At 44.6% G+C, this 25,063-nt stretch overlaps 1 protein-coding gene and 1 long non-coding RNA gene across 12 annotated transcripts in view; both read left to right on the forward strand.

Moving 5' to 3' along the window:
• The window catches only part of BCAS3 (BCAS3 microtubule associated cell migration factor), a 374,723-nt gene that overhangs the window by 324,204 nt on the left and 25,456 nt on the right, over positions 1–25,063 (forward strand). The gene's annotated exons all lie outside the window — the stretch shown is intronic.
• On the forward strand, positions 3,583–8,717 carry LOC128149006 (uncharacterized). Of its 2 annotated transcripts, none has more exons than XR_008237496.1 (3): positions 3,583–3,732; positions 3,976–5,844; positions 6,009–8,717. It is a non-coding gene; the product is annotated as an uncharacterized LOC128149006 (long non-coding RNA). The 2 variants fall into 2 exon arrangements; XR_008237495.1 differs by having other exon boundaries at positions 3,976–4,102; positions 5,519–8,717.

Consider the following 25,063-nt stretch of genomic DNA (forward strand, 5'->3'; position numbering starts at 1 on the left):
ATGTCTTTGGTTAATCAGATATGGGTTTAGAAACCAAAACTTAAGTCATTCATGTGGATATGGTTGAATTTCCTCTTCTCCTTGCGACCTGTTCCTTCAATCCTGTAGCTTAGATCTGAGGGTTTGCTTTACTTAACTTTTTCCAAATTGAAATAAAAAACAGCTTACTTTAACGTATATCATGGGAGCACTGTGGATTTTTCCCCCTCCGGGCTACTCAAAACAAGCCCTAGGCCCAGCAGTACTGAAAACTTCTGTGAAGCTGAAAGTGCAAGATTTAATGCCTTGTAACTTTAATCTGTCTCCATAATAAATTATTTATGCAGAATGTGTCAAAAAGGCATATGTTGCAAAGCAGTAAAACTTGCCACCGTGGTGGGTGAAGGCAGGGGAGGTCGTGCCGCTGCCCGCCAGCATCCTGGGCAGGTAGCAGAGACATCAGCTGCGATTCAGGCTCTCCTCTCTTGTCACATTCCTGCTTTTCCTATGGGAACCATGCTGCTTCCCATCACAGCTGATGGGAGTCTTCCAGTGGAAGCCCACTCAATCCCTTAGAAATGCCATGATACCTACAAATACTAGAATGTGTTTAAAAACGCATTAAGCATTAGACCAACAGCTTACTAGGGTATGAACAAGAAGGTCGGAAAAAAATGAGGCTAATAAATATTCAAGGGCCAGTTTTTACCTTGATGGGGAACGGCACGTGAGCAGGCAGGGAGGGAGAGTCCTGCCGGGCAGCCCCGGAGCCCGGTGCAGGGAGCCCAGTCCGACCCCTGACTCCATCACCCGCTTACTCCGCTATCCTGTGGGAGTGACGGGACTTCTTCTGCCCTTTACATCCATCTCATTTTTCTACTTCTGTGAAACGGCAGGTACATCTCACGTACCCAGTAGGATAACCGATGAGGGTGCCAGCCCCGTGCGAACCCCAGCCTGAGCACCTCCGAGCCGGCATCCCACGCTGCGTGCATCCATCAGCAGGAACATGAGTAGCTTGCATAGAGACTTGTAAATATGAATTGTTGCTTAAGTGCCAGAATTATAATTAAAAAGGTTTTCTCTTTTGGCTTTTGTCTACATACTTTCCTAATATTGTCATTTGGCAAAGCCGGGGTGTCTCTCACAATGTAATTGCCGCAGAACATTTCCTTGAAAGAGCAGCAACACCCCGCCTCCTCCTAACACTTGCATGTGGAAAGCACCAACTGTTTTATAGGCATTAGTGAATTATGCTTTTCAGTGCAAGGAGGTATTAACTGTCTGTACAGCTGAGACAGCTGTAAAACAGCTTCTGAGATGAAGTGACCTGCCTGAGGCTGCACGTCGGATGCCGTAGCAGAGGCACAGAGCTGCGGTTGTGCCTCTTCCAGAGAGAAAACACAGAGGCTTTGACAAGATAGTCGGTGCGTGTGTATTATTTTTCTTCTCTTCCTCCTCTACGGGAGTCCATATGTAAGAAGGGGACCTGTCTCGTCCCAGGGCAGCAATGCCGCCAGCTGCGTGTTCATGCCGAGCCGTGTTTGTGCGGCACAGCCGACACCGGCCCCGCCGCTCCAGCTCCCGTTACCACTGCCTCTCTGCCTGGTTTTTAGTGGGAAGCCGGGGTTGCAGGGATGCCAGGCCTGCTCCTCTCCTTGGTACTGCTGGTGCGTCCCAAGAGTTTAGGTTTTTAAAAAGCCAAAGGGCTCTCCTGCCACCCTGTTGAAGAGTGCCGGGTAATCCCTTTATGTAGTTACTGGCATTTCACTGCCAGAGCATCACAACCTGCACGGAGGACGACTGAGAAATACAGGTGCCTCCCTGTTAGGGACTGAAGCAAAAAATACCTCGGGGTTTGTTTTTTAAAAGAGTGGTTGTGGTAGTACTAGAATTAGTAAATAAACAGAACAGATCTTTAAAATCAGTTGCAGAACATACTTTCTATTTTTGGGCAAAACTTTGAAGATCTGGAAATTTTCCAACTGTTTCAAAACGAAACCTTAAATTAAAAGGATAGCTTTTGGGGAGGTTGTTTAATTTTTTTTTTTTTAATCTTTAGTACCGAGAACATTAATCTTCTAGACAGGGCTTACATTTGAGGCAAGAATAGCGCATGGGCAATTAGGACTTTTTGCCCCCTTCAGACTGGTGAAGCAAAGTTTGGGGTAATACAGGCTCAGGTCTTCAGCTGGCCTAAATTAGCACAGCTCTGTTCAGGCTCCATCTGTGGGCCTATATTACTGTTCCATTGCAGCAGATCTCATTTATGACATGTTTTTAAAGCAGATCTGTGAAATGATCCAGCTTTAAAAAAATAACACTAATAAGGGTGTAGTTACATGAGCATCTTATCCTGCAGCAAAGCCAGTTTAAGAGGCTCCCAGCCCTTTCCTGACCCTGCCTTCTCCTTCCAACCCTACGGTTCATTTCCCCTCAGCTCTGCTGCTCCAAGTTTTTGGTGTTTGTGGGTTTGGGGTTTTTTATCCCCCCTTTCTTGCATTGTTTCAGTGATCAAGCAGAGCATGTTTCCTTAACACATGTATGAGCAGAATGGAGCGCACGGTGTGCTGTAGCAGAGGGGCGGCGATGAGGGACAAGGGGAAGGGCTGGGAAGTACGCGGCAGCGGCAATCTTTCAAACGGACTTTGGTGCTAGAGTGGATGTTCCTGCAGCTACCGCTAAACCAAAGTGGCTTTGCAGAGGTTTTATTTGAAGAGGCAGGCAGACAAACAGCTGATGGCACTGCCTGGGGTGGTGGGTAGGAGCTCACACCCCCACGAGTGATCACAGAATCTTAGAATCATAGAATAGTGTGGGTTGGAAGAGACCTTTAAAGGTCGTCTAGTCCACCCCCCCTGCAATGAGCAGGGACATCTTCAACTAGATCCGGTTGCTCGGAGCCTCATCCAGCCTGACCTGGAATGTTTCCAGGGATGGGGCATCTACCACCTCTCTGGGCAACCTGGGATGTTGGCTGAGACTTTGGCTCCTGGAGTCAGCAAGGCACGTAGCACGGTTGCAATCAATTCCTGGATCTCTGCTGAATTGGGGCCGTAGCTATTAGGTTATTAAGTAAATCACACTGATACTTCATTCCCAACAGCAGCACCATTTCACCAGAGTAGCACTGATGTTAGCACTGGAATAGGGAAGAGTGAGCCGAGATTTCAAGGAATCTCAGAATAGTTCGCTCTACCAGGAAATTCAGTCTACCGGGATTCTGCGCTACATAGCAATGAGATCAAATGCTTTCCTAACCTATTTACTTTAAATGTATCTTGAATATTAGTAATGATGGAGTAAACAGACAGATCTTTAAAAAGCGTGGTGCCTGGTGAATGTCTGACACAATATTTAATGAGCACAGGAAGGTTTTTTATCCAACTGCCTTCAGTCTGTGGAATGTGTTTTCTCCTTGTTTTGGCTGGATGGATCTTGTGGCTGATCTATTTAAAAATAATTAAGTGAACAGTTGCAGAAACAACACGGTATCTTAGACCTGCACACGGTACAGATTAGGTGGAAACACCGAGCTTTCCTTCGTATGTGGTGTGGTTATCAGTACCCTCCAAACAGTGTATGCAGATATCATTACACGTCCTTTCTAAAGGAGCTGAAAAACATGATGACATGTAACGAAACCTCCCCGGGGCTGCAGTTTGGTATTCGGTGGGGAAGCAGCAGGGACTCGGAGGTTTGCTGTGGCTGCTCGGGTGCTACGGGGAGCTCCTATCCCTTGGCAATTGCCGAGTGAGTCCCACGTCTGCAGTGCACAGTGCTGGCAGTAATGCCCCAGCGTCGGTTTGCTTGTCTGCTGCTTTCTGGGAGCAAGATGTATTACTCACTCCTCTTATTCCTTTATACATTACACAGAGTGGAAACAAAAATCAGATAGAAACACAGAGTCCATCAATCATTACTAAACTAGGAGATAGACCATGATAGTAAATCTTCCTTTTCCTTCTTCTTCTTTCTGGTCTTTACACACAGCAGTACAACACACCGTAGTAACACAAGAAGAATTAAGTTGCTCAGATGCACGCCAGAGCGTAAAAACAACTGTCTATACAGTCACCGTGCCTCGGCCAGCGTACCTGTCTGCTGCACACCCTGCACGCGGGTGAGAGCTGACTGCCCCTCTCTTGGGATCACAGGGTGGTTACTCAAATGGTCTGGATGCGACCAAAGGGAGCGTGAGACAAAGTGTAGCAGTTCTGGTTTAGCTGAATCAGGATAAAGTGCTTAACCACACAGCCAGGTGGAGGCAATGCCCAGAATAGACCCCTAAGTACAGATTGGTACGAGTGGCTTTGCCATGTGGATTTCTTTTAGTAATAATTTTTGCAGTGGTGCTGATGAGATTATGGTGGTGAGAGGTGCTTGTTTACATTTGGTGGTTATTAGTGTCATTTCTTTTTTGATTAACCTTTTGTGTACTACAGCTGTCCACTGCAGTCCGGAGGGGTTTTATGACTGGAGAATTTATGATAAAGGCACTCTAACACAAGGAATTTGAGCTCGTGGGATTAAGCTGGGTGTGCATAGGTTATTGCAGCAGCATCCGCTGGTTTTCCTTCTTCCTGTAATTCTGTTGATACCAGTTACAGGATCAGAAAATTCATATTAGAACATTAGCAAGTGCAAATGTATAGCCACATTCTCATCATTTAGCCTAATTTTAATCCTTTGGATAAAGTACTTAATTTTTATCAATTCACAGGCATGGAAGTGACAAGCCCGTTTATAACTATCAGTGATACAGAGCAGCAGCTCCAAAAAAGCCATGGGATTTTGGAATCGGCGCTGAGAAACTTTTCCATAAATGCCAGGAATAACATTATATTTGAATATTTAACCCTTACCCAGGCAATTTGAGGACTGGAAACCATATGTGCTTTTCATAATGGGAGCCAAGATGACCCTACATAAAGATAAATATAACTACATAAAAGCATTCAGGAAGGATGGTGTTGTGGTTAAGAGCTGGGCAAGGACTGGGGAGCTCGAAGGTCTAATCCCAGCTCAGCCACAGGCTTCTTGGGTGATCCTGGGCATGTAACTTAATCTCTGCGTGTTGCAGTTTTTCCATTTGTGAATGGGAGACGATAATAATACTGCCCCACAGCCATGCCTGGAGGATAAACGCATTGCTGCTTGGGAGGTGTGGGCTTGGAGATGGTGCTGGTGACCACCAGGATAAGTCTTAGCCAAGTGCTCTGCTGAGGGTATGTGCTACACCGCTGCCAGTGGTATTTGCAGTTTGGCCTCTCCTCTGAAGGCTGGTTGAATAAACTCCTGCCTTAATTAGACAGTGTGTCAGACTAGGGTAGCACACCTGAAGCCTTGTCTGGGGAGTCACATCATTGGCAAATGTTCCTTGTTTGAACATAATTTAAATTCAAAAACAATGAGAGGAAAAAATGAGAAAAGGGAAACCTGCAGTAGATGAGACCATCTGGTTTTGTTTGAGTGCTACCTAAGTAACTTGTGTTTATTGGTTATAGACTGGTGTTTTCTTTATACGGTCTCTGGCCAGGTAGCTGTTGTTATGCTTGTGACTTGGCATTCACTTCTGCCCTTTGTGAGTCTGCTCAGGAGGCATGGATCCTGATCCTCTTGTGATTCTTTGAAAAGATGGGATATTTCAAAGTAACCGTCAAGACAGAGACTTTTCTTAATTGGTCACCGAGATTTTCGGCTCGTAGCCTGTGGCTGCCATGGGGATATCATTTCATCACTGCGGGAGCAAAGGCGATTGAGCCGATGGCACATGGGAGAGGCAGCCCGTGCGACTGTCAGCGTGAGGAAGAATCATGTTCACGAGAGAACGTCTCTGCTAAGGTGCCATCCCCGCTCTGGAAAGTAGGTAAAAGCCCGCTGAAGGCTGAGCAGCCGGTCTTGGGCTCGTGCACAGGCTGGGCTGCGTAAGGTGCGGGGGAGTGTAATAGCCCATTGTTTGGAAGGAAGAGTTTTGATGTAATTATACCCTTCAGCCATTGCCACACTTTCTTCTCTTTCATCTTCAGGCAGGTCCACACGTTCAGATGTGAAGCTGGAAATGAAACACATCTGGATATCCAAAAATGACAACAGACTTTTATTTGCTATTTTTGGTATACAACAAAAGCTTTGTATCTTGCTAATTGAACATATGGGCTCTCAGTTGCTTTTTTCCCCTGCTAAACTCCACTTTTCCATGTGTCATCATACGATTCCAACATTTGATCTGTCGAGTCCATCTTGGCCATGTGTTTGTTGTAATCTGCTACACATGTAGGCTTGTTTTCGTGTGCGTCCTGACCTCCAGTGAGAGCTGCAGTTGTTTCCATCATGGATAGTGTTGAGGAGTTACACATCCTTTTTATCAGTGTATTTGGCCACCGGCAGCTCCTCGCAGTGCAGATCAGGGATCCTGCCAAGCCTCTGAAAGCTCAGTGTTTAGGGTAGCCATATCTGTTTGTATTGTGATACCAGATGCTGGTTTTTTTCAGTGTAACAGAATAAGAAGGGAGAACTTCCCCAGAATAGAAAATATCCACATAAGTAAAATCCAGCGTCTCACCAAGGGAAGATGAGGGTCAGCATTAGCTAGTTAGAGTTGGAGCGTGAGGAAGGGATAGAGGTGGACGGCTGGTTGATGGTCATCAGACAGACCTGTGCAAACCGGGCAGGGGTCGGCATTGCAGTGGCCAGCATGGAAAAGCAGCGTTTGCTTGTGCAGAAGGCAGCGTGCTCTTCGGAGTCTGCAGCAGAAGAGTCTGCGGGATAAAAAGAGAAAAATGCTCTATCTGGAGTGAAGGACTGAGCCCTTCAGAGCAGGCTGTGCCATAATACCCACTGGGAACTTGGCCCCACTGCACGGACGTTCGTGAGACTCGACTCGTTACAAATACAGGACCTCTTGATTAGCATGAAAGATTCGTCATCAGAATTTTTTTGTGCCTGTGGGGGATCTACTTACTTATTTCCAACTACAGCTCTAAATTGTTCCCATGCTTCATCATGGTTTGATTAGCTAAAATCTTCGAGTAACTGTTTGAGGCACTTACCATAACTAAAAAACAGGTGACAATGATCAAACCGTAGGGTACGGAGGGTATGGAGCCTGAATGTGGTTGGAGGCAACCCCGTTACAGGTTCCTGAGCACTGTAAAGACGTATCACCTGCACGCTTTTAAAGTGCTGAGGACTGCTGCATATTGTTCCCCAGGATAAATGACAAATTAATGCAACAAAAAAAAGGGGTAACTGCATTTAATTAATTGCCTGCGCACATGCATGCGTAGCCCCAGCCTGTGCATCCATGTCATGTTACAGCTGTGCTAATAGTCACCTTTCTTGCAGTAAATATTGGGCCAATTTCATCACATTTGGTTTATGTTTATCAACACGGCACTTAAGCAATGGGGTTTTGGTTGCAATAAGGGAAAGAGTCCATTTCTGTCTAGCCCCGAGGTGAGGGAATGAGAAGCCACATGTGGCATGGCCCGGCTGGAGGCTCTCGTCTCTCCGTGTTGCAACACACCCGCCTGACTGCAGCAAAAATCAAATATTTGTACTTGAAGACAGAGCTGAGGCAATTTCCACCAGGATTATGCCGTCTCTCACCAATTGAAAAATATTATACGTGCGTCGTGCATTATTCTGTTCAGTTCTTGACATACGCTGCTGAGCAATTTTGTCTTGAACTCCCTTTTTCTTTTTAGCCAAGAGTGTAACATGAAACAAATCTAAGATTGCACTCGAGGACTTCCCAATCAACTGAAGAATGAACTCTGAAGCAGAAGTTGTATTTAACAAAACGGACTTACAATTATTATTCATAAATGCACATGTTATGGCTGCAGTTGTTTCACTTCTTTCTTTTACAACCCTATAAATTGTATACAGAACATAAAGGCTTTACTTCTTAAATAAATGTTTTGCAGCCGCCATAAATTATCTTTCTTGCATTCATAATGAAAAAAAAATCACTGTTTGATGTTTTATATCCTCTTCCCTAAAATGTAAAATATGGTAGTTGGAGCCAGATTTTATCTCATTTGAAAATAAAAGAAGGTTCATTTCCTACTAATTTTTTTCAGTCTTAGGTTTGGAGTTCCCATGAAATGTTGCCCAATCTGCAAAGCAGCGTTACAATAAACTCTGCTTTATCTGAGGGTTTGTGTTTGAGTTGTACCAGTGTTAATCATCATCATCGTGAAATGAGTTAGCAACATAACCTGAATCTTTTTTATTTTTTTTTTTAATCCCTAATGTTGGTTATATTTCATCTTTCTACGCACCCTGAATCACTGGCTGAATATCGGATTGTTGAACTTTTCTCTACACCAACCCTACGAGGACCCTGCCCCAGCATTGCTGTCCTGGAAGCAGGCCTTGCTAAACTCCCAGCTCACTGGTTTGCAAAGCAAACTTCAGCCTTGTACTATTTACCTTGGCAAGTGCCCGACCAGATTGATGATCTGTAAAGTGGATTTGTTATTTGGCTGTTTGCTTTGGCAGCTCTTGAAAGCAGTTTGCTGATTACAGTCCCAGATGTCATTGCATACATTACTGTTCACTATAAGTTTCTTTTAAAGTTTTAATTTCAGCCACAAATACTATTAAGCTTTTTGCACCTTTCTGTCTTTAACTCGTGGATATTAAATATCAAGAGCAGGCAGCCTTGATTTCCGTGAATTTTCCTCTGATTGTCTTTGTTGGCCTCCTCCAGGCATGTCTGTAGTGCCGGCAGCCAGGAGGAGAGATGCTGCTGGCTTTCCCCCCAGTTCGGTGCTGTGCCCGTCCGTGCCACAGGCAGTTGCAAGTTGGTCGCGTGCACGGTTTTCTAATCGTAGATAACCTGGAAAATCGACATAGCATTTTTATAAAATATTAGGTTTAACACAACCAAATACTTGAGTCGGGAGAGTTGAGAACATCGGGAGTAATGTTAACTAAAATCGCCGTGTCCCATTTGTATTATGGTAGGCACAAAAGGAACATGCATCTTCAGAGGTGGTTTTTCTGGGTTATATCCATCTCCTCTAACTATTATCTTGGTTTTTAAAGGCTCTCAAACCTGATAAGGAATTTAGCAAATCGATAGGCTCAAAATCAATTTGTTTCTGACATCAGGTAATCCTGAGTTTGGCTCTGGTGCCAGCAGTGCCTCTGTGCTCTGCTCCTGAGTGCTCTGCTCCCAGCCCCGTGCATGCTGCCATTAGGGTTCGGGTCGAGGAATACTGGGATATTTTATTTCTGTGGTGCCTCAAAGTACATTTGCCCTTCTGAAGTCCAATAAGAGGCACATCAAAAGCTCAGCTGGGTGTTTGCTGCTCACCTCCTGCAAGCGCTGCAGAGCTGCCTCGGGGAGCAGAACGGCTGCCTGGCACAGTCCGACGTGGACAAACAATTGCTGGTCCTGGGTTCGAGCAGTTAAACCGTCCTTCGTGGACAAGAGCTTTTTTTTTTTTTTTCTGTAGGGGGTACTTTCAGCTTTGAAATACTTAAGTTGGAGAAGTTAATTCACTTTAAGTAAGTTTACTTTTCGAAGGGAGGATATCATTGTAGTGTTTTTGGCCACTGCTTGAAAATTCCTCTAACCCTTTACTATAATAAGCAAATTGAGCAGATTAAAGACACATTATGCTGCCAAATGGTTTTTCTACCCAGGGTGACATATATTTTTTCTGTGGAAAAGGTTGTGGGGGTTTTTGTGAGCTGCTATGCTTTTTTTAGCACTTCCTGTTTTATTGTGTTTGAAGTGTCTTTGTGGTGACCTGTTGGGGTAAGATTCTTCCATATGGAAGTGTTTCTTCAACTTTTAATCATTTTGTTTTAAAAAAAAAAAAAATTTAAATCCGATTTGCAGATGTCTCTGGTTTTGTTCGCAGAGAGCTAATCCAACTCACTACAGTGTTGTAGAAATGTGAGTCGTGATGAGCTGTTTATACACAATGTGAAGATGACATCCGTGTATTTGCACTCTTAATTAAGTTAGATACCTTCTATAAAATGTGTTTAAAGTATCTGTAGAAAAGCATTTGTTTGTGTTTTAATGTATTTTTCTCTTCAGAAAATTCTATTCCTTTAAAGATTTGGGGTGAAACCCTGCCTTCACCGAATGCATTGGCAAAACTCCTGTTGGCTTTGGTGGAACTGGGATTTCACCAGTAGACCCCGACTGTTGTAGGCGTCTCTGAAGTCAAGTAATATCAGGATAGCAATTTTGTCCTTTGCCTATTCCTGGAGAAAATCTTGCTGGGATTTTACATAGGGTCAGAAAAAGTCACAAGTTTATTTTTAAGTCTACGAGACAAAATTCTTCATTAATGTACAACAGAATGCATTTTCCCTGCACTCATATTGGACTTGCTGGGTCGTAACTGAGACCAGAATTTGGACCACTGTATTTGCATTATAGCTGCATCCTGTTTCCTATTAGTTTTGACACTAACATCTGAATTTCAGATTTCTTCTTGTTTAGGTTTAACTGCTCAATCAGTACATACAACAGACATCTCGGGACCTCTCTGTAGTTGTCTGGCTTGCGCAGGGTGCAAGGGCAAGACTTGGCATCTGCGCGAACAGCGCTGGAGCAGCCCCTGCGTTTGAGTTGATAGAGCACAGTGTGTCATTACGCAAACAGCTGGGATTGTCGATCAGGCATCTCCAGACTTTCCCTCTGCATCATATCCTCAACATTTTAACCGTAAGAAAACTGGCTTTGACAGTATTTTTGAGCCCACATGTGAATACCACATGTTGAGGTCTCATGTCTGCAGTTTCACTCCTAATTAAGTGTAGATGTAAGTACCGGGTATCTTATAAGGTCTTTGGCTCTCTGCAATTCACCACAAGCATCTAATTTCCACTTCCTTTGTCTTGGACCTGTTATTTATATGAGAAGGGTAGGTGGACTCAGTGGTTACAAGTCTGTTGGATTATTATGTTTCTGTAACTGTCAATCCTGTCAAAGGTCCTGCAGAAATTTGCACTGTGGGCTCTTGCTAGTTTATTATGGGTAAAATCCCCTCCCGTGCTGAAGGCTAGCCCAAGGTCTGTGCACCACTTAAGTCTTACTAAGCCCTGAAAATGGCTCTTAAATGGTATATTGGCCTTGTGCCTGCTCTCAGCATGGAGGTGAATTGCGTTCTTTATGAAGAGCAAGATTTCCAGTTCAGCTTTGGCTGTTTATCTTCACTGCTGTGAGTATTAGGATGGGTTCTCTAAACGTGCCTATAACTTTTGATGCTACAGCTTGCAGAAGCTAAGACCTTGCAGGCTTTCTGACCTAACAACAGGATGGTTTGAAAACCGGCAGCTTTTTGATGTAGATGGGCACAGCACTCATCTGGTTTGGATTTTCGAGGTGTTCCAAAGTCATATTGTTAGCTACAAGGGGGGTCTTTTGTGAGCAGCGATATGCGGCAACTTGCTACTGAGACCTCAGAGCATTCCCAGGTATTTATTTTTGGAAAACTGAAGTCAAGTAGCTGTATTGTCTCATGCCTATTATACAGGTGGAGAAACTAAGGTGTAAGATGGACAAATGACTTTACTGGGCTGGTCAGAGTGGTATCAACAAGATTCAGACATAAAGCTGGAGAATTATTTTACTATGTCTGCTCTGGTTTCCACCATATTCAGAGTGGTTTGGAAACTATTTCAGTAAGGAAATCCTTGCAGCCTTATTTGCATCTCCCCGAAGAAGATCGTACTGATGTAACCTCCTTAGGCAATGCTTTCCCTTGTCCCTCCTGACGATCTAACATGCTTAGATATGGGTGTGGATTTGGGATTGACTTTCAAAGTTGACATGAAGAAGATTGAATTATCTACTTGAAGGTCTTCATCATCCCCGGGCTTGCTTTCCACTGCGCCCTGGCAGGGCTTCAGGGGCTCTGGGGAAAAGGTGCCTTCAGCTCAGTGGCAACTCTCCAGTTTAAATATTTCACCAAAACACCTCCAGTGTATCCCACTTCCTCAGTAGTTTCCGAACGGTATCCAACTAGATGAAAATTAGCCAGTGTCTTAGTTTGTAGAGCTACAAAGGTCAAATGTCTTGGAGAAACAAGGTGCTAAGATGCTAATTCTCTCCTTTGGAATGAGAAGGCAGTTCTCTGCTCGATTAAGCAGAAAATGCAGGTGGTCTTAAACATCTCTATTTTTGCCTCCTGTTTTGAATGCTATTAAACAAAATCTGCTGCGATTGCAGGGAGGATAACCAGCTTCCAGTGCAGTCCCAAATCCTGTCCTAAGATCAGTTGTGAGGCAAACGGCTTGGGGAGGGAGCCCCTGCGCAGGCTGCAAGGGTGCTAGCAGAGGTCCTGGGCTGGTCCCTGCCCCGTCTGTCCCCAACACGGGACATGCAGGAAGCTCGTCCTGAACTTCTGTTCTCACACCGCACCTCCTACACTTCTCCTCTTGGAATCTTGTTTTCCACTTTTCGGAGATTTGTGAAACATATGCTTTGGAGGGTTCCCAATTTTTTTCACAGCAAGAAAAGAATTACTCTCTGCGTTGTAAAAAGCCTCACGAAAAAGTGCGCTCCTTCTTTATAATGGACTTGCCTGGCACAACTCAACAATCCCCATTTCTCATCACTTTGCAGTGTACTTTTATAGGGTATAAAAATGGTGTTATGATCCATGTTCCCAAACCTTGCCTCAGCTAGCAAGAACATCAATAAACATGGCTTGATAGACACCAGAGCTGCACCACCGTTTCCCTCGGTGCTTTGAATGTGCCCTAACATACCTTTTGAATCTATTCTCCATATATGAAACTACTCGTGCCTCTGTTGACCGCTTAATGTATCAGAGGTAATACTTGCGTGCTTAGGAAAAGTTACTTCTCCGGGATACATTTCCAGTCTGGTCACTTTCTGTACTTAGAAATATTTTCTTCATCTCATGTCCCACTTTTTTTCTCTTTCCTTGATTTAAATTAATCTGCAGATAGGGAGATCATTGTACCTGGAACTGGCAAAAGATTTTACTTCATTTCTCCCCCTTTCCTTTTTCTTCTGTCTCCGTAAAATTATTATTGTTATTTCTTCAGTTCACAACTGAGATGATGGGTTGATGTTTGAACAGTTACGCGCTCTGTTCCAGGAAATTCTGTCTTTGTTCCAAGGCTTCCAGCGCAGAGGTTCCTTTCACCTTGATCTTTCAGCAGAGCACTAAAACATTTGGCAAGTTTTTTGTCACATTTTTTGCTGCTGTCCAGGGTTTTTGAGAGATTCCCCTTGGACAGCTTCCACCTTTGAGCTTGCCCACTGTAGGAAATACTTCTGCTTGTATTTACAGAGCCACATCATCAGACCTGATGCATCCCTCTCGTATCTTCATTAGCCGCTACCTGGCACCCACTTCCTCACCTCCTTGGATTTGCTTCTCTGTGGTTTGAAAGCAAGTTTTCCCTCCTGATGCTTTGTGCCAAGCCTACTTGTAGATGGCTTTGTGCTGATGGGAAGATTGTTAGGACACAAGGCTGGGACAGTGGTTGCTCCGATGGGCTCGCAGATCATCGCTCTGCTGACAAAAGGGAGGCGGCTCAGCAGGCTGGCAGAAAGCAATCCCCTTGGCAAAACGTCTGTAGTTGCACTCATAATTTTAGACTGGAAAGGGTGTAGGATCAGCTTCTACCTGAGTTATAGGATTCTCCCTAGTAATCAGATTTCTTTTCCATATTAAATTCCCCAGAAACTTGTGATTAGCCCCACTTCTGAGAGTTCACAGCGGCTTAATTCTACTGTAAAACTGTCAGCAGTGATTTTCTTTTTTTAAGACGGATTTTGGTTCTTGTACAGAACTACTTCTTTCTAAATTCCTTTTCAACCAAACACACTTGTCATTTCTCTGCCATTAAAGACGATAAACTCCATCTTTGGATTTTTACATGCTGAACTTAGTTTATAACGATAGATACTTGTTTATAACACACTGAAGATTATAGTTAGCTTTTTGCCATAAAAATTGGAATCTTCCCTTTTGATTCATAGTTATTAGTAGCAGGTTTATCCTTTCGAATACGTACAGGCTGTAATTTAAGTAGTATATTTATTGTCCACAAGAATGGTAGTCTGCAGCTCTCAGAATCCATCTTGCCTCGGCAAGCAGCATGGTTATAATTGTCAAACTGTTCACATGGAGGAAAGCTAGTTTCACAGAAGGATTTAGGTATTGCAACCCAGAAGGTCGCAGTACCTGGGTTTAGATGCTGGGGTCCCTGGGGAGAGACGGGCTTTCCTCCCCCGGCTGCCGGGGCTGTGCGTAACGGGGCAACTCCATCTCTGGGTGTGAATGGTCTTGCGTTTGCCGGGGTGCTTAAGCCAGTTGGTGCTATAAAGTTTATTTAGAGGGTGCTATAAAGTGCGTGCAGAGCTGACTGGCTGAATCAGGCCCTCCTGGGGAAGCAGGCAGGGAGAAACACCCACTTCGATCATCCCAGATGTGCTGGGAAGGGGCCAAGGTGCTGGGATAACTGGGGCGGTTCTTCCTGGATCCAGGGTAATCTGCCAGACAGAGACGGGGCCTGTGGGGTCAGGCAAGGATTTGGGGCATCACGATTTGGACTTCCAGACACTGCAGTTTCTCCTTCATCCCTTTGTCTGTACCTGATCCCTTTGGGCTTTGGGTGGCTTCTGGTTGAATAGTTAATCCCAAATGATGTTATAGGTTGCATTGCTTCATAAATCACAGCAAAGCATGTCCTTGCCATCAGTGCTCCAAAATGGGTTTTACTGAAGGAAGAAAAGAGAAAATTGACTACAAAAATCTGGTTCTCGTGCTTCCGAGTTAGAGCACCCTGCATTTCATAAATGAACAGCACAGCATGAATTATCAGACTTTCCTCTTACCCTTGATCTTTTTTTGCGTTTGTTTGGGTTGATGGACCCACTTCTGTCCTTTTCTGCTTTTGTGGGAGATCCATTTATGTGAGTGATACAGATGAAAGCGTACAGCTGAAGCAGTGAGGCAGTTCACCAGCAGGCAGTAGCCGGCAGGACAGAAGCCTGCAGGGGATGAGGGATCTGGCGCGGTCCCTTCGGACAGCATCTCCACTGGTGTACATCAGCCTTGGTCATCTGAAGTCAAGGAGTTTTGCCAAGCATCTGGCAGCAGACTTTAACCCAAATGGTCATCTACCATTTATTGAAAAACCTGAGCTTTCTCATAAGCGGTGATCTGATGAGAGAAGATGGAGAAATTCCAAGATAAGGACATTAGTAAGAAAAATGTTAATTTTAATTTGTGCCCATAAGAATAATGCCCTATAGGCACACCCTTCTAGTCACCTTTTGTGATTTCTGTAACAGGAGGTCAGAGTGCTGTTGTCAAGTAAAAAAGTGGTGGTGATATTCAAGGCAGGCAAAGTCCTTGTATGTCTTTTTTTTTAAGTAGTTCTTGCTTATTCCTGAAAGCTTTGCTTTTAGCCGTAAATGGTGAGCCATCTTTGCCTAACTCCTGTTCGCATTTGGAGTTGTTACTGCAAATTGCCAAGTGCAAACATGAGGCCTGCAGAAGGGTAAATCTCCTGCCCTTTGAGTACAGTCTTTGCTGAGGATGAGAGTGAGATGAGTTAAATGACCGAAAGCCTTAGGCTAGGACATGCCAGTTGCAATAATTTTTTCACTCCATCATCTCACCTTGCAATGTCGCTCTGCCTTATCCAGCCACCAGATGTCTGACGGATAATGTAAGTGACAAGGGCAAAACCTCCTCAATGTATGCAGAGGAGAACTTCAGACAGCGAGGACGGGTGTGCTGGCTCCTGACCAGCTGGGTCCTGCCTGTCCCTTCCAAAGCCTGCCTGGCTGGAATGAAATCCTTGGACAGGATTTGGTAGGAGATCAGACCTTGGTACTGCGAGTCACCAAGTGCTCTGGCCCCACTCCAGCAGCACACTTAAGCACACACACTTAACTTTCAGCATATATACACTACCATTGAAGTTACTGTGGCTGTTTGTATGCTTAAAATTAAGTATATGCTTAAGCTGGCTTGGAACCAGAGATTTCAGTGCTTTGTAGGTCCAGTCCTTGCTGGGGCTTAGATAACTAGCTTGTGCAACTTGGCACATGCTTTTAATGAATTCAGAATCGGGCCAAAAGAATTTATCTTCTTAGACTTGGAAGGCTTATAAGGAAACAAGTTTAAAGTTTTTTGAATTTTTATTATTTTCTAAACATAAAATTTCACATTTCTCTGTAGTCCTTAAAGAAACACATTTTCCTAGTGTTCTTGGAGGGATCTACAGACTTGGAGTCAGCAATTTCCAAAACGCCCAGAGCTGATGTAAAGGTATGTGGGACATGCTGCTTGGCCAGGGCAGGACTCAGTGGCTCTGGAGGTCCCGTCCATGTTTTTGTACCTTCTGGGAAGATGTGGCGTTGCACTGGGTCGTCCTCAGACACAGGACTTCTTTCTGGACAGCCCTGGCACAGACTTGCCCAGTGACCTTGGGTGAGCTACTTAAACCTTGATGTTCCAGCTCTTCCCTGGTGTAAGCAATGAAACTCTTTATATCAGCACTGACAACTTATTTTGCCTCGGCTAAGATTCTGGCTCTCTAGGTGTGTTTTGCAATCTCTTCTCCATTCCCTGATCTTGGTCGCTCAATTAATAAGTAGCAAGAGTAAGTTCCCAAACCAGTTCCTGATGAGCAGCCGCTCAGCTGGCCCGAACACAAACATTTCCATCGCTCTGGTTTAATACCTGAATCCATCTCGTGCTGTTTGTGAAATACATTAAAATACTTGTAGGGAAGTTGTGATTACAGCAGGCTGTGCACATAGTATTAGATATAACCCTAATAAATTGAACGTTAATGCAGCGAGATTTGCTGCAGAAAGTGTCAGAAGGTCATCGCTCCTCTGTTATTCCCTAAGGAAAAGCCAGTTACAGCATAGGTGTATGGGAAAGAGTTACATTACTGACATGGAAACCCCTGCTATAAATGTCTCAAATATGCTAATTTCTATGAAGCGGTTGCAAACCGCAGACGCCTCGTGCTTACGAACGCCGCAGGTGGCTTTGGAGCTTTGGGCTGGCAGCAGCGGGCAGGGCATGAGGTGGGCAGGCGAGAGCAGGAGCCAGCACACTGCCATGCACGTGCCGGGCAGCGACCAGCAGGAAAATAGAAGTCACCCTGCGAGCTCTTCCCAAACACCCAGCGAGTGCCTAGTATTTGCAAGTGAGATTTATTTATCCTGTGTACAAGTAGTTATTAGACAGTAGCTTGGAACCAATGCGTACATTATCTCAGAGTGAAGTAAGACAAATAAATTACAAGTTAGAGGCCCCGAGTGGGATTAGTGATGCACCTTAGGAAAATATTTTGGTTTCTGTTTATATGTCAGCTGGGTTGTGAAATGTTTCATCTGGAAAAGGTGATATGAGACCAGAGAAACATTTGCTCTTATAATGCAAAAAATATTTCAGTTTCATTCTTAAACTGGTTGCCAGCGATATAAACCAAATTTCACATTTCCGGACCTTCACTGGCTGCTCGGCCGCTTTCCTGCAGATTCTCTTCTGCAAGTTTTCTCCTAGCTGATAAGAAACTGCCCCTTTGTCTCCCCTTGTTTGTGAACATTTCTCTGCGTGCATAAGACTTACAGAGAAGAAATTACCCAAAGCCCAGCAGAAGTCTCTGTCTCTGGTAGGCTCGCTCTGCTGAGTGGGAGGACGTTCGGGATGCTCGGGCAGGGTTTAGGGCGGTGTGCCGGGTCACATCCCTCCCTGCTGTGCAGCTCCATCCAGGCGGGTCTGTGATGGGGAAGCCGTCGCCCCTCCTTTGCAGCGGGTTGAAGATACGGTATCCCTTACCGTTCAGCTGCGGTGGAGCCGTACCCACGATGAACTTGGCCTTTCCAAGCATTACACTCTCTGTTTCTATTACACAAGAAAGGGTCTCCTATTACAGTTTGAGTGATATATTAGTATATAGCACAGTTCCAATGTTTTTTCAACACTAAGATTTTTTTAATTCAAATGAAACAATCAGAATTAAATTCCTTGGCTCAGACAGTTACCACTAATTCTCAAGCAATATGACAAATCCACACTTGTGTCTCAAAGTGTAACATAAGATCTTAGTTATCCAGAAAACTCCGATGAGTTGTCAGATCTTTCCTTACTTGTGGGTAAATATGAGCCTTTTGTAATCCATTATGTGTCCTTTGTACGTATATATGTGTGCATTTGCACATGCCACGAGATTGATAATAAGCAAGATAAATCTTGCCATTTTCTTAGGGGAAGTAATATATTACTTAAGTCCCTCCAGTGGAATTGGCATATTTCTACCTCACAAAGTGAGCTCGCTACGACAGGGTATGCCTGCAAACCTCATCCAAAGAGTTCAGAAGTGATTTGGCATATAAACAAATAAGCAAATAAGGATCGTTCTGTAGTGTCATAGAAATACCAGATGTATCCTTCCTGCATCTTACACAGCTTTTCCCAGTGAAGCCAATACAAAGACTTCAGCCTCATAAAGTCATAGCTTTTATTCAGATGAGAAGTAGAACAAAATAAAGACTCATCTAAAAAAGCCTCCACTGAGATTTAATGGAATTCATTGTGTGTTTAAATTTCCTAGGCATTCTTGAAAATCTCAATCATCTTACTGTAAGCTTAAGTAAGTCGTAGATCTTCAGAGAGTGGGAAACTATACTAGGAGGAAAAAAAAGTTACTGGATTTTCTAATTTTAACCAGGACTGAGAATTATAAGTATGTGAATACCACAAGAAAACATTTCCAACCTTGCAAAAACTAAAAAGTGCTGAAGATCTTTTGCGAATCCTTTTTTAATGAAATTTCCAGACCTAGGGGTTGAAAGAACATCAGGTGAAGTTTCTGCTGTGCAGAATCGTACCTGGTAACACGCACCCACCCCAACTGCCCCGCGTTGTGCAGAACTCTCTGTTCTTCAGGATATTCTACTTTATGTCAGGATTAAATGTAAAGAAACGTTAATCTCTAAGGGGGCTTGGGGCTGATCGTAGCATTCCTGATTTTTTCCAGGCGTTCTGATTCTGCAAAGCTGTAAAGAGTTAAAATGTGCAAGAATCTTGCTATTCAAGGGAAAAAAACATTTTTTCTTGGAAATTGGTTTTATTATGAGGGGGTATTTTGTTTGTAAAATCATAATAGCATCCAGTTATACTGTAGTTTCCATCTCTCTTTGCTTTTAGACCGCTAAATAAATTGCATTCAGTATTGCAAAGAGAGCACGAATACGCTCATATTATATTTTTCAGTGCACTCTGTTCCTTAGGTTGTAGCTGAGCTGCGCCTTCCCCATCGATGCCTGCAGCGCACGGTGGCAGCCGCCTGTGCCCACAGCAGAGCCCGCGCTCACCCCCAGCACCTTGTTCTTTTAAGCAAGATAACAAAGTCCTGTGCTTCTGGTACTGCAAAACCGCGGCATAAATTCCCCCAATGACACCAAATGCGGATTTTTTGCATTTTGTCTTTTTAAGTCCTGCTTTGGATGGATGTCATATCCTCCCTCCAGTTTTTAAACCATCCCGTCTCTCTCGCGTGTCCTTTTGCTAACCTCCGCGCCTCTGGGGAAGCCAGGAGCCTGGCCAGGGCTGCAGGAGCCCTCGGCAATGCTCGGAGGGCTCTGGGGGGCTTGGTCCAGCTTTTGCCAGCGCGGGGCTCAGCGTCGGTGCTGCGGTGACACTCGGGTCCCTCATTTGGTGGCCAGGTGTATTACCAGCAGGCTGGTGTGAAACTGCAGTTTGGATGGCATATACCGGAGTCGCAGGGAGCATTCAAGGCAAAGGCAGAGTTTAATAAATATATTTAATCATTTATTTTTTGACCTTAACCCAGACTCGTACTCAGACACAGAAAGCGGAGAGTTGAAAACGTACTTTGTCAAGGCTCTTTTGGCTGATGCAGTGGTAAAACAGGGCAGCCTTGCTCTGAGGAAAGGCAGATCCTTCAGAAAGGAGAGTAAAAGGTCAGAACTAATCCAAAAGGACAAGCAGTGTATGTCTGTGTGTATATTGGGTTTCACATATGAAATCCAGTCATGATAAATCTGATGGCTTTAGAAACATCTACTTTGATTAATGAAAACATAGTTCCCATAGACCATGGGTTTCATACTTCAAAGTTCTCCTGGATTTAGGACCTTAGGTTTTGCTTATTCATATAACATGCAGGAAACTATTTTTAAATGAATAAGGGAGTTTAAAAAGAAAAAAAAAAAAGACAAATGTTTCAACATCGGTGGTACAGATAGACTGGATAATAAGGAGCAAAATTAACAAACAACAGACATTTTATTATGCATTTTACAATAATGTTTACATTCTTTCCTCTATATTTGTTTTTCCTTGAAAAGATTTATGTATTTATAAAAATATCTCACTGCTCCAGCTCTGAAAATTGCAGCCTCGCTCACATTTGAAAGCCTTCACGATGGCTGTGATCGCTGGCTATGTTCCTAATCATCTGAAATGCTTCTCCTGAGCCCGTGGTTAACCCCTTGCACAGGACCGGAGGAGACAGCGTTCGCTGGGGCGGTGAGGAGGAGGAGGGTGAGATGGTCCAGCACCGCTCTGATCCTGAACATTGCCATCCGTTGCCTTGGCCACTGTCCTGAGCTGGGCGGCAGGAGCGCGTGGCCGCTGCCACGTCGGACGTGGGCAATGGCGGGGCAACCTCCCGCCCGACCGTCGGCCTTCGTGCCCGCAGAGCCGCTGGGCACAGGGGCTCCCAGGGCCACCCCGCCGCCAGGCTTGCTCCTCCCAGCAGCTGCATGTTTGCTTAAAACTCATTTAGAAATAATGACAGAGGAATAAACAGTATTTTTGTTTACAAGTCTGTAGTGCACTGAGGAGGGATGCAGGAACCTCTCGGTCTCCCTTAGCCAAAAGTTCAAAGGGATTTGAAAGTGTTCGTTGCCTGTGGGACTGGGTACCCCGACTGAAGTCTCCATTAATTAAATGCACTCGCAGGATACAGAGCTGGTGAGTAATGTCCTGTTTATAGCAGAACTGTGAGCGATTCTGGAAAAAAAGAAACTCCGTGGGAGGGAAGATGACAGGGAAATAGAGTTACTCGCAAAGGCTGTAGCTCCTGCCATCGTTTCCAAAGGCAATAATTAACAGTCACACCTCGATTTAACAGCCATACACGGAGGTGAGTTGTTGCAAAGTCCGTCACACGTTAAATTGGCGTGCACGTGCCGTGGGAGAGCGGGAAGGCAGTGTGTGAGCTGTGCATTGGAGAGGATCAGCAACGCGTGCTGCCAAGCACGGGCACGCGTTCAAAAGTCAGATACGGGGCAGGTTGGGGAGATGCCGCTTCCTCCACACTTAAATAAGGCGTTTGCACAGGTCCCTGTTCAAGTACGGAGAGCTGCTGCTTTGTGGCATTCCCCCTGGAGTAACAAAGTTATGGCGTGGAAGCGAATTGGCAAACCCTGTAGGAAAGTTCAGCCATTAATATTTAAACGGGGTATGTTACAATTTGACTCAGTACTTTGGGCAAGGAATTTCCATGCGCTGGTTCCTCACACGCCCATGGGGTTCTCGCTCCCGGCCGAGGCTTTTCTGGGCAGCTCTGTCATACTCAGGCTGCGGTTACCGGTACGTCCTGTGCCGAGCAGATTGGGACTCCCTTCAAAGTCCGCTCCTGCTCCTGAAGGGGCCAGAAAAGGCAGGGGCTTGGTGATGGGCAGCCCCTCCTCTCCCTCCGAGACCATCTTGGTCGTGCCCCAGGGTCTGCCATCACCAGGGGCTGAGCCCCCATCCCTTTCATGAGAAGGATGCATCTTTTATCGGTTAAAATTGGCAGGTCATTTCCTCTCCTATTTACTCTGTTATTTTTGCTCACACGTATGTTGCAATATGCAAGGTGAGGCTCAAAACTGTCAAGCTCTTTAATAGAACCATTACTGTATTTTTGGAGAACGTACTCTTTTTGATTTACTGTTCCTTAGAAGACAGGAAATGGAGCTACTTGATTTCATATTTTAAACAAAGCCGTCCAGAGGTTTAATGAAAAAAATTTCCCCTGGCTTTCAAATTAAAGGGCCATGGTGAAAGATTTAGCTTAGCTATTTTGACTTAGAAAAATAACACACTAGAAGCATTAAAATATTTTGTAAAAATACTTTTTACTACTAGATTTTTCAGAGAAGAAAATAAGCTGCTCTGGTTTTCTCAGTCTTGGTTGGTAGGGCTAACTGTGAAATGAAAGGACATTTCCAAGGTTTGGGACTTTTTTCTTTCTTTCTGTAGAATTTATTTTCCTTTTATATTAAAAGCCTTGAAACAATTGCAATGCGAAAGACAAATCCAGTGATTCCAAGCAGGGTAATTTGGTGAGTAATAACAGAAGCCTTTGCTATTAATACAATGCGAGAAACCTTAAGCAGAAAGACGGGTGGCCTGATTCTGCTCCATCCGGTGGTGGCGTGAGTAAAGGGCAGTGCTCGTGGGGAGGCAAATGTCAGTGGAAGGACAGAAGTGGGAGATTGGTATCAGGAGAAAATTAAAGTTTTAATAGGAAAATCCTGCGTGTGGAGCAGAATTAGCTTGGAGTGTTTGCAGCAGTGTAAAACTAAACACGCTGGAATTGCAAAACAAAGCACTTTCGACCTAGATGTTCAAGCCAAGGTTTCTGCTTGTTCCATTTGGTTTGATTTGGGGTTGTTTTTTATTTGTAGTGCCGTGGGTCTGGGACGGTGCTTGGGCATCACACAAAGGAGGCTGATGGTCTTAATTTCCACCCAGTATTTACTGAAGAATTTCATCTTCAGAAAATGAGGGGAGAAGTAAATGTTCTGCTAGATCGAAAGCACCACGCGATAGGATGAAATATTGACACAATTTTAAGTCAGTGGGATTTTTTTCAGTGATTTAACGAGGTTTCACCAGGATTTCACTAGTAATTGCTTGACTAAAATAATACCTAATTTGCTTCTTTCTCGAGTTGTTTCTAAATGAATTGCTCCGTTTAGGTGCAACCTGTTCCGCCATCAAAGCTGTATCAGGTCTGGGGGACAGAAGAAAGGCTAGGCTTCACACATCAAGGTCTGATATTGGTGGCTGTCAGTAGGATTTCAGCAGTTTGTCAGTAAAGGCACAGGGCGAAGCCTGCCTTCTCTCAACCCTTCGTAATCCCTTGAATCAGCAGGAGCTTTCTTGGTTGCGTTGGTCCCGCAGTTGCATTCTGGCTGCGGGTTTGGGGGGATTTTGAGAGCAGGACGCTCTGCTGAGGTTTATTTGTAAACTTCTCTCTGGCTGACGATGGGGAATTTGATACATTATCAACCAAGATACTAGGATTGAAAAGGGGAGAGCGAGTCAGCCAGAAAGAGATTACAATTTAATAAATAGCAGAGATATGGTGAGCTCCTATCAGTGTAAGTTTAATGCTATTAGCTTGTGTGCCGTTGGTAAAGATGTATGTAGGGCAAAGCACCCAGAGGCTCCTGGGGAGTAACCAGCCCATCTGCCATTTCATGCACTTCACAGAAGAATTTTCCAAGGTGTAAAAATACCCAGGATTTAATTCTGCCTTGAAAACATTATTTTACTTTGATACGTCTACTGTCTGCCGGTGCAGTGGCAAGAAGAGCAGGAAGGTCTGTGACAGTCAGTCTTGTTTTTCCCAAAACAGTTTTGTTTTACATCAAAGAGGGATAGAGCCAGGGGTTTATGGTAGGAAAGGACCTACCTGTCCAAGCAAGGTCCCATTTTCTACCCCCACGCCCCGAGTAACGTCGGTCACACATCTGCGTGCTCAGCTTTCCGTGGAACCCATTTTATCAATGCGTATATTGAAATAAGGATGAATTTGTGGATTGCACTGCAGCGCAGAGCAGCTGACGGTGCACAGACCTCCTCTGCCCCCGCCGCCCGTTACTGGCAGGCAGGGTGATCACCCGCGGGGTACGGTGGTGGCTGGTGAATCATAGCTGGATGCCTGGACGTGAATCGTATTGCCAGATGTGTACTCCTAACATGGAGGAGGAGTGAAAAGGGAGGAAAGATAAAACTAGAGCTTCACCAGCCTTACAGTTTTTTTACAAGAAAACTTTCTGTGCAGTTAATCCCTCTAACCTGCATTTGCATTAACACTTGCAACCTCACACGTTGCTGCTAAGAAGTTTTGGCAGCTCTTGGCCCTGATCGCAGAGGTAACACTGCACTTGTCTCCTTTGCTCTCACTCAAGTATCTCAGGAGTTGGAGACCGGTGCTCTATGAAGTTTCTCCCTGTACACATATGCAGGCATCTTGGCAGAGCTTCAAAAGCCATTTGCCTTATTATTCATGTGTCTGCTTATAGGAGCAGAAATGCTCCCATTTCTCACTTTCAGAATAAGGGCAGACACTAGTAAAGAAGAGATTTCTCATCTCTGGCACAACCCTGCAAACCTGGGGGAGCTCATCGTCTCCCCGCTGCCACCCTGGGGTTTGGGGATGCAGGTTTAAAAGCCCCCCCCCAAGAGCTCTCCAGGTACATGAACAGCCCTGTCAGAAACAACTGAAATTGGTGGGGTCTTGGAGGGTATGCGGAGTGGGGGGTCTCAGGGTCGCATGAAACCGCAGAAGGATGACTTGAAAAAAGAAGCTTCAAAAAAAGACCAAATTTTGCTTTTCCTCCTGCAGTTAAGATAGCTGACAATATGGAAACGTTGCAGAGCCTTAAACGTCATCGAAATTACCTCGCCTCCTCACTGCATTTTCTCAAACAAGCTTCAAGAACCCTTGCTTTAAAACAAATTAGTGGACCGGAGTAACCTTATAAATCCAAAGACCCATTAAAAGTTGAAATATTTGGTCATTCCTTCCCTCGGTTTAAACTGGGATTCATCCAGAGTTCAAGTGCATGTATCACATAAGAGCCACGGTCCCATTTTGTAGAGGTCCATTTTAGTGTTGATGGTTTTCTAGTGCCAGGAATCTACTCTGCAGCCAGGCAAAGAGATAAATCAAAGTTGTGCGCGCCGATGAAATTCAGGAGCCAGAAGTCACCATTGCAGCCCATATAAATCCCTGAATGCCAGCCCCGGTGCTTTTGTCCATGCCATTAGAGTTCAAAATTATCTGCCCCTCT

Source organism: Harpia harpyja, chromosome 12, assembly GCF_026419915.1.
Source record: "Harpia harpyja isolate bHarHar1 chromosome 12, bHarHar1 primary haplotype, whole genome shotgun sequence".
Taxonomy (NCBI): domain Eukaryota; kingdom Metazoa; phylum Chordata; class Aves; order Accipitriformes; family Accipitridae; genus Harpia; species Harpia harpyja.